Source organism: Haliotis rufescens, unplaced genomic scaffold (assembly GCF_023055435.1).
Source record: "Haliotis rufescens isolate VD_foot unplaced genomic scaffold, xgHalRufe1.0.p SCAF_2, whole genome shotgun sequence".
NCBI lineage: Eukaryota > Metazoa > Mollusca > Gastropoda > Lepetellida > Haliotidae > Haliotis > Haliotis rufescens.
The window spans coordinates 43,195,513-43,205,672 of NW_025963890.1; positions in this window are offsets into that span (position 1 = coordinate 43,195,513).

Sequence of the window (10,160 nt, forward strand, 5' to 3'; positions counted from 1 at the left end):
ACGTTGCTCCAGGTTCGAACTTAAGTTCGCAGTTATGACAGCATACACAGACCAGATACTCAAACATAATTACCTTTGAGATTTGCATCATGCGTTTTATCGGATGTCTCTTCATCATTTTAGTGTGTCTATGCCTACAGATCAAAAGACAAAAGACTTGGTCCAACTGAGCGCGAATGCTTGTTCTGGCAGACTTACACCCCACACAAACTGAATATAAGATTCCGTGGCATATGGCAACGACAGGCGATCGATATTATACAATCCTATGATCAGTGCGTCACTGGCATACGGTGTGTATACCCGTTCTTTCCAACAAGTAATACTGTAAGGGTATTGCAGTTTTGTGTATTACTCAAAAGAAGTTAAGAACCACCCGATTCTTTCATATTACTATAGTTAATCTGTAATGCCATGTCAGCATCAACCCTTTAGTAAGGGGTGACCCAGTGTACCGTCGGCCTGCAATGATTCTCTGATCGTGGGTTCTCATGTCAGATGCGCATTAATGACAAATATAGGTTTGTCAGCATCGTCGATTTCACCAAACTGGTCATCATCTAAGACCTGTATCACGTCACAATATGTTGAAAAGTCAATAAATAGTGAGTGAGTTAATATTTAACGTCACATCGGCAATATTGCAGCCATATCGTGACGAGACCAAATTTAACTTTAATAATATGTATGTAAACTGTATAAAATTCTGTCGTCGAAGGACAGTAAAACAACTAGATTATCACAGATACATGTTTAAAACTAGCACATAACCATAAAATATAGACAATTCAAAACAATACAATATATCACATTGGGCTATATATCACCAGCAACTAAAGTGAGGTCACCATACTGGGGACCATGGGGACTTACAGTAGCTTTGCTACCTGCATGGACCCCAGCAGGATTTACACCATCCCTTTAGTCACTGGCGACCATTGACAGGGTTTAGCCAGAGATTTAAAAGAAACAAATATTCTACGATGAAAACACTGGCAGATATAAAATTACTTTGATTTATGTGGGCTTACACATCCTCTCCGGGGGGACAATAATTTTACGCTGCTTCAACCCCCTTTTGAGGATATAGCCTCTAACAAACTCAGTTAATAATCAGTTAATACAACTAATTCATAAAATATATCTTTGTACATACACATTTAGTAATTAATTCTATTTCCTTTGAAAAACCGATGTTTAAAGGAGCATGTATTTTAGAAAAAGATCCGATATTGATGACACTTTGAAATATTTATCCCTTGTGATGGAAAAATCTACACAGTCAAGCAAGACATGCTTGACAGTGATTCTTTCATCTCAAGGGATACAAAATGGAGGATCCTCACCTTTCAATAAATATTCTTGTGTGTACCTGCTATGGCCAATACAACATGGTCGCATTATGACCTCTTCAATTCTGGACTGACAACCCAAGTAAGTATAACCGATAGTTGGTTTAAGTTCATGTAATTTATTGATACCCACCTGGGTGTCCCACGTCTTCTTCATTACATCTCTGATGTAACATCTAATAACTGGCTTATAATCATTGTATGGGATCAGATGTGGTGTCACAGATTTGTTGAGTGCTGAGTTTGCAGCAGCATCGGCCATTGTGTTACCAATGATTCCAACATGGCTCGGTCACCAACAAAATACGATGTCGTATTGGCCAGTGGCAAGATCATTATGTAATTCAACGATTTGGAGTATAAGTGGATGTTTACAAGACATAATTTTAATAGCCTGAAGGCACGAACGTAAATCTGAAAAAAATCTGAACTTTTGATATGTAGATTGGTTATTGATATATTTTAGAGCTGTTAAAATGGCATTCACTTCTGCTGTAAAATGGAGCTGTCATCTTGTAATCTTGATGAAATTGATCTGGATCCAAAGATAGTGGCACTAGCAACTGCGTCACCATCCTTGGATCCATCTGTAAAAATAGATTTGTGAGTATCATATGTGTTTCTTAATTCATTATAGTGTTGTTGATAAAGAAGTTGATTTGTTGCAGATTTCTGAAGTTTAGTTAAAGTAAGGTCTACCTCTGGCTTTACAAACTGCCAAGGAGGAGAAGCAAAAAGCTGGGTTGGGGCTATTGTGTCAAGATATATTCTTGAAGCAGCAACAAATGGTTGAATTCTTATCCAAAAGGTGGGAAAAGAGAAGATTTCTTTTCATAAAGGTCACCATAAAGGGGCTAAAATACGCAGTCAAACGCTGGGTTAGATTTGTTTGAATAAAATTTGGTTTAATATTATAATGATAATTTTAGACGACGTTGTTTCAATGAAGGCTCATCGGCCTCCACATATAAACTGTCAGTAGGAGATGTTCGAAAAGCTCCAAGGCAAAGCCTTAGGCCTTGGTGGTGAATAGAATCGAGTTTTTTCAAATTACTCTTACAGGCCCCACCATAGACGATGGATCCGTAATTTAGCTTAGAGCGGATGACTGCTCTGTACAGTTGGAGAAGGGTTTTTTGGTCCCCTCCCCACTTGGAATTCGAAACCACTTTCAACAAATCGAGGGCCTTCAGGCATTTAGTCTTCAAATAGTTTATATGCGGCAAAAAGGTCAAGTGATGATCAAAAATTACACCAAGGAACTTGGCCTCTTTTACAACTTTAATAAGAGCTCCATCCAAAACTAATTCAGGGTCTTTATGAGGTTTATATTTTCTACAAAAATGAATGCAGTTAGTCTTGGCTTTTGAAAACTTAAAACCATTTTCAGCGGACCATTTATGAATTTTAATAAAACAAAACTGCAGTTGCCTTTCAATAATAGTATGCACCTTTTTACCACGACAGGACATATTAAAATCATCCACAAAAAGTGATCCATCAATTGAATCCTTTCAAACTTTCGATAAACTATTCATCTTTCTGCTGAATAATGTGAGGGACAAAATACTGCCCTGTGGGACGCACTGATCATGATTATAATGATCAGACAGGCTGGTACCCACGCGGACTTGAAATTGTCTGTCCGTTAAAAAGTTGGATATAAACTGAGGCAAACGACCTCGCAATTCAAAGTTATGTAAAACTTTTAAAATACCATGTTTCCTTGTAGTGTCGTATGCTATTTCGAGATCGAAAAAGATAGACACTGCATGTTGTTTGTTTATTATGGCATTTTTAACAAATGATTCCAAACGTACTAAATGATCGATAGTACTTCTGTTCTTACGGAAACCACATTGTTTATTTGTTATGAGATTGTTGGTTTCTAATTAGAAGTACCAAATGAGTCGATTATTTATCATGCGTTCCATGGTTTTGCAAACGCAGCTTTTCAATGAAATTGGTCGATAATTTGATGGATCTGTGTGATCACGTCCTGGTTTAGGTATTGGAACAACAATGGCATCACGCCAAGACGGTGGAAATCGTCCTGACGTCCAAATTTCATCAAAAATATTTAACAGTCATTGCAAACATGATTCTGGTAAGTGCTTCAGGAGTTGATAATGTATGTTATCAGCTCCAGTAGCAGTATCGTGAGCTTGTCAGAGGGCAGTATGTAGTTCATGAATAGAAAATATTTCATTGTAATCTTCCCCATTATCTGAATTAAAATTGATAGTTTTCTTTTCCTGCTGCTTTTGGTATTTTTGAAATTGAGGCACATAATTGGAAAAGAGGAAGAATGTTTGGCCAAAGTTTCACCCAGTTTATTTGCAATATCAGAGTTATCAGTTACCAACTCATTTCCATTCTTAAGATTGTGAATGCCAGATTTAGATCCCTTACCTTTGTTTTTCTAGATCATGTTCCATACCTTGGACATCGGCGTTCGTGAATTTATTTTTGAAACGTAAGCTTGCCAAGACATACGTTTATTTTGCTTAAATGTACGCCGTGCTTTAGCAGTTCGAATTTTGAATTGATTTAAATTATGCACCATAGGATGGCGACGGAAATAATGTTCAGATTTCTTCTGTGCCTTTCTAGCTTGCTTGCACGTATCATTACACCATGGTTTAATAATGTGTGGATTTGCAGAGGACTTGGGGATACAAAGTCCAGCTAGCATTTGTGAAATTCCATCTTGATGATGGAGGAACATCAGGAGCTATTGTTTGAAGAATCGTTGGAAAATGGTCACTTCCACAGAGGTCGTCTTGGACTGAGCATTCGAATTCATTTAGCAAATCTGAGGTTGTAAGTGATAAGGCAAGTGAGGAATAGGTGCCTGTACCTGGATGTAAATAGGTTTTAGAGTTATCATTAAAAATGCATAAAGCGTTATCAGAAATGAAATCCTCTAGTATCTTCCCTTTCCGGTTGGAATCAGCACTTCCCCAAAGTGGATTATGTCCATTTAGGTCGCCCATAATGATACAGGGCTTGGGGAGCTGGTCATATAGTGCTTGATGGTCAGTTTGTTGAAGAGAAGATGGAGGAACATAAAGTGAGCATAATGTAAATACAATGTTTGAAGGTGTGTATTTAGAGGAACGGGGCTATGTATAACACCCTGCCTCACCAATATGGAACATCCTCTTATCTGGAGTTGATCGGCATCTTTAAAATAAGTTTCCTGTAAACAAAATGCTGATGGTTTAAAATCTTGTATTAAAAACTGTAAATCATTAAAATTATTCTTTAGCCCTCTGCAATTCTACTGAATAATTTTATTAGAGCCGCTGATGGTGGCTCAACTGGAGATAGTGAGCGAGAGGAAGACCCTTTCCCATGGACTGGGACTGAGGGAACAACATCCATCGCCAAAGGTTCAAAAGGGTTATGGGTATTTGGAGGAGAAGGCTCTTTGGCTCTTTTGGACAAATTGGGTTTACCCTGAACATTTTCAATTTCATATATCTTGTCTGGTTCTGATGGCTTAGACCGTGTTGTAGATTGGGTGAGACTCTTTGTTTGGGAAGCAGTTGTCAATTGGTCACCAAGGTTTATGAGGTCAGCCTGTACCCAAGAAATGTCTGTTTGAGTAGATGCCGTTGACAGTGTGGGAGCTGGTTTTGTGGTAGACACAGCAGCTGAATAGGTTTTATTGTTTCGAGTCAGGGATGGAAAAAGTAACTTTTTTGATTCTGTGTAAGAAATATTGTTTGTACATTTAAGTTTTAGTATTTTAGTTTCGCGTTCAAAAACCGGAAGTATTTGGGTGAAGCAAAGTGCTCTCCGTCACAGTTGGCACATTTGGTCATTTGTGCAATCTGAACTTTCATGAGTTACGCTGCAACGGAAGCATCTTGTCTTGGCAGCGCAAAATTTAGCCCCATGACCGAATTTCTGACACTTGTAACACGAGTGGATTTGGAACATAAACCTCCACTCCGATGGAAAAGTAACCAGCTTTGATTGATTTGGGTAGAGTTGAAAGTGAAAACGTGAAAAGGTAGGTACGCGTATTTACAATATTTCCATTTTCAGTTTTTCTTGTAAAACGTTTGACTGTAGTGACACCTTGGTTTTTCAATTCAACTGCAATGTCTTCCTCTGTCATGTCTGCGAGACAGCGAGCACGATCTCTCACAATGCCTCTGATTGAATTCAGTGATTTGTGTTCAGAAACAACAACGACACAAAGGTCGGTCTCCCGGTAAGATATTTTTTCCTACTCATCAGATTGTGTTGGCCAGGGACGGACTTTTCACATTATATAGTAATGATCTCTTTTGTCAGCTTACCATGGGGTAACTGTAGGGGCCAACTGCTCGCAGATGACTCAACCATTGTTAAGAGCTCTCCGTCAGAACCGCAAAGCCTATTAGATATGTAGATGGCATCTTGTTTATGACGTAAATACAGAGTGATGTCGTTGTATTTGAAATAAATGTATTGCAAATATAACGTGACACTCAGGTGTCTTGTAGAAAGATAGAATTGCCACACACAAATTCTATTACGTATGGTGGTGTATACCTTTGTAACAGTATTTCAACACTGAAACGCTCGCAAATTGCACGTGAAAAACTAAAAAGACTTATCATAACGATGGTTTGTATTCTTCTTCTTTTTTTCTTTTTTTTCTTTTTTTCTAATAATTTTTATTGTTCCTGGTAAAAGTACATCATGTTTTGGTAGAACTCATTGTACATGACCAGGGTTTTTAAGCAATTACATGTCATTCGGACACATCCATACACACATTCACACTCACTAGAAGCTTATAGTATTTATGAAGACAGAATGCAGGATATATATTTAGTAAAGTTTTGGAATAGCAAATATTTATATTTTCAAAAGGTTTTCATAAGAAGCCCATTTCATATAGAATTCAGTCTGTTTGGCTTTATTAAAGTGTCTATATTTTTCTATTTGATAATAATATTTAACCTCATTTTGGAAATGTGTAATGGTTGGTTGGTTATTTTTCATTTTGCATCTGTAAATGTGAAAATTGGCCAATAAGAGTACCAGATCAAAAATATCATCGCTGTGGATATTTTTTGAAAAGCCAAAAAGGATTAGGTCTGAAGTAAGATTTATCTTGCCATGTGTGGACACTTGGATTCAATCCATTGTGAAAATCTTTCCCAGAAGTTTTTGCTTACCCTACAGTCCCAAAACAGATGTTGGATAGATTCTGGCTCGGCATTACAGAAAGTACATAGACAGTTGTCAACAATATGCATCTTGAGTAAATAAGTATTTACAGGTAGAATTCTGTGGAGCAATCTAAGCTGAAACCATCTAAGCTAGGCCAGTTCATATCCATTAAAAGTTCCTCTTCCCACTTGTCAATAACTTTCAAACTTTCATTGGTTTAACTTATTACATAGTAATATTTCTTTGAGCCTTTTTTTACATGAAAAGAGATTGGCAATAGATATATTTGTATTGTTTGTTGTTTCCAGGTGCAGGTCTTTATTAATGTCTAATTGTATCATGTATTTATTTACTGATCTTGTAATACCATAAAATACAAGGGAATTTATATTGAAGTATTTATTACAGAATTATTGCAATGTCATAAAATTTCCATCATTGTTTAGCAAGCGATGTATGCTGTGTATGTTATTGAGATTAAAGGTTTTGTTATCTAATGATTTGCCATTTATAATAATATTTTTATTGTATAGCAGGGGTTCCCTTAGGAACTCTTCATAATTATTGGGTTTTATTTTAGTACTATATTTAGAAAAGGCAGTAAAACAATCTTTCCAAAATTGGTTTTTATTTTTTTTAGCAAGCTTAAGAGGAAAATCACTTCCCATAAATAGTAAATCAGGAAATTCAGGAGTAGTATTAGTCATTAAAATTTTCCATTTCTTTTCCAAATCAACATTTAGTAACTTTTTTATCCAGATTATTTTCAAAGAGTCAACATATGCAAAAATATCTATCATACCAAGTCCTCCTAGGGAAATAGGTTTACAAGCAACTGTTCTCTTTATTTTGTCTGGTTTATTATCCAATAAAAACTTGAAAAGAATAGTATTTATCTTTTTAAGGAATTCCTCTGGGGGACTAGGGAGGGTAAGGAACAGGAAATTAAGTTTTGAAATGAGCATTGATTTGATAACTGCAATTTTGCCTAATGGGGTTATAATTCTTTTCATCCATCTCTTAATGGTTTGTTCAATTTCAAAGATCTTGCTTTCAAAATTAAGTTTAATCATTTTATCTCGATTGGTAGAAAAAATTATGCCTAGAATTCTAAAGATTTCAGGGTTCCATTCAAGGTTTAAGTCTGGTCTAAATTTGATATTACTATTCTTCTGCGAGCCTATCCAGAATATTTGATTTTTATCAAAATTTATTCTTAATCCAGAAATATTTGCAAAGATATCAAGAGTGTCTATAGTAGCCTCGAAGGATCTCTTAGAACCGTCCAAAAGAAGTTCTATATCATCTGCATATTGCGCAATTAAATAATCTTTACCGTTTATAGTTAAGCCCTGAATATCTTTTTTTTTTTCACAAGAATTGCAAGAATTTCTGCACAAAGCAGAAAAATATAAGGAGATAATGGATCCCCCTGCCTACAGCCACGGCCGAATGGTATCCAAGGTGACATATATCCATTTATGATTAGGCTAGACCTGATATCTTTATAGAGTATAGATATCCATTTAGAAATACTTTCGCTAAATCCAAAAAATGTCAGGGTTTTAAAGATAAAAGACCAGGAGACAGAGTCAAATGCTTTCTCAAAATCAATTAGAAGTAGCATACCTGGCATTTGTTTAGATTCTGTGTATAAGAGTAGATCATAGATCAAGCGGATGTTGTCTCCGATATATCTTCCAGACATGAAACCGGTTTGGTCTTCACTGATTATCTGAGGCAATACTTTTTTAAATCTATCTGCAATCACGGAAGATAAAAGTTTATATATGGAGTTTAACAGGGTAATAGGGCGCCAATTTTTTACGCGTTGTCTCGGGTGATAATTCCTTGCTTCTGGGTGATTGACAAGTTTCCAGTTTCATAGCTATAATTAATTGTTCTAAGTATGAAGTCACCCAGATCAAGCCAAAAACAAATTAAAGAATTCATATGAAAATCCATCTGACCCTGGACTTTTGTTATTCTTGGATCTTTTAAGAGCTGCTAACAACTCATTCTTAGTAATACATCCTTCGATCAGATCAGATTCAGGTGTTTTAAGTTTAGGAACATCATATTCTAAAAGTAATTCATCAAGGTCTATATCATTAAAAATTTTATCTCTAGAAGTATACAGGTTTTGGTAGAAATTGGTTGCTTCATGTATAATGTCCTTGGTGTCATTTAGTACAGTTCTATCTTTTGTTTCTATTTCTTTCAAATTTTGGCTGATATAGTTTCTACTTTCCAGATTACAGAAATATTTACTTATAGTTTCACCTTCATCTATCCATCTTGCCTTTGATCTCACTAGTATGCCATCTAATCTTTTTTTTCGCAATTGTTGCAATTCAATCTTTTTAGTTTCTAGATCATTAGTAGTACTTTCATCATAATTGTTTTCTAGTACTTCAATTTCTGCTGTTAAGTCATTTTCTTTTTTGGTCATTTGTTTTTTCATATATGAAGAATAGGCTATTGATTTGCCCCTAATTTTCATGAGGAGAGTTTCCATAAAAAGGTGATCATCAATCTGGAATTGCAGGTTATCATTAGGGACTTGGTCAATGGCATCCTGATTATAGACTGGTATAGCATATTCTTTCTTTACATCAGATATTACCTGTTTTATTTGTTCAACATACTTGTGATCTTGTAGCAATAAGTTTTCCTTTTGGTGTTTTTTTCAATATTCATGATAAAATTTATAAATGAATGGTCTGTTCTATACCCTGGATTTATCTTGACATTGGTAACATGACTATACAGAAACAAGGAACAAATCTAACCTGGCCTGTTTTATAGGATTTGAACGTCTCCATGTATACTGCCTTGAGTCTTGGTTATTATCTCGCCAAATGTCAATTAGGTTAAGTTCTCCTATCAGTTCTAGAAGCTGTTCTCTGGCATTAGGGTTATTAATATTTTTGTAATTGTTTGTATCTTTATCAGGGTCAAGCACCAGATTAAAGCCTCCACCTAATATGTAACTGCTATTTCCATATTCCTTAAATTTTGTCAATATCATCTTATAGAAATCCGGTGTGTCGGTGTTTGGGCCATAAATAGTTCCGAAGTTATATCAACCAATAAAAAGTTGCCGGAGCCATCTTTATATACATGGTGAATCTGGTTTGTATTCGTTGGGTTGAACCGAATATCGCAGAGTTATCTTGCGTTCTTCCTCATGTGGATGCAATGTATGGGGGCAACTTACTGGTAGAGAGTATGAAATACCAGAGAGCTACTTCAGTACAGGGCCTACCAAGACATACATCAAGCCAAGTTGTATAAGATAGTCTAGATCTGATTACTGTCCTGGCGTACGTTGATAAACAAGCTCTGCTTTTTTATTTCGTAAGCAGTGTCGATCTAGCTGTGATTTCTGTTTTAAAGAATTATTTATCGGTAACTGCACCTTTCCCTTTTGTAGTCAATATGGGGTTGTGGAGTAGCCTAGTGGTTAAAGTGTCGCTCGTCACGCCCAAGCCCCGGGTTCGATTCCACACATGGGTACAATGTGTGAAGCCCATTCCTGGTGTGCCCCGCCGTGACATTGCTGGAATAATACCAAAAGCGGCGTAAAACCATACTCACTTGTAGTCGATAAAAAGTTTGTAAATGCAGTGG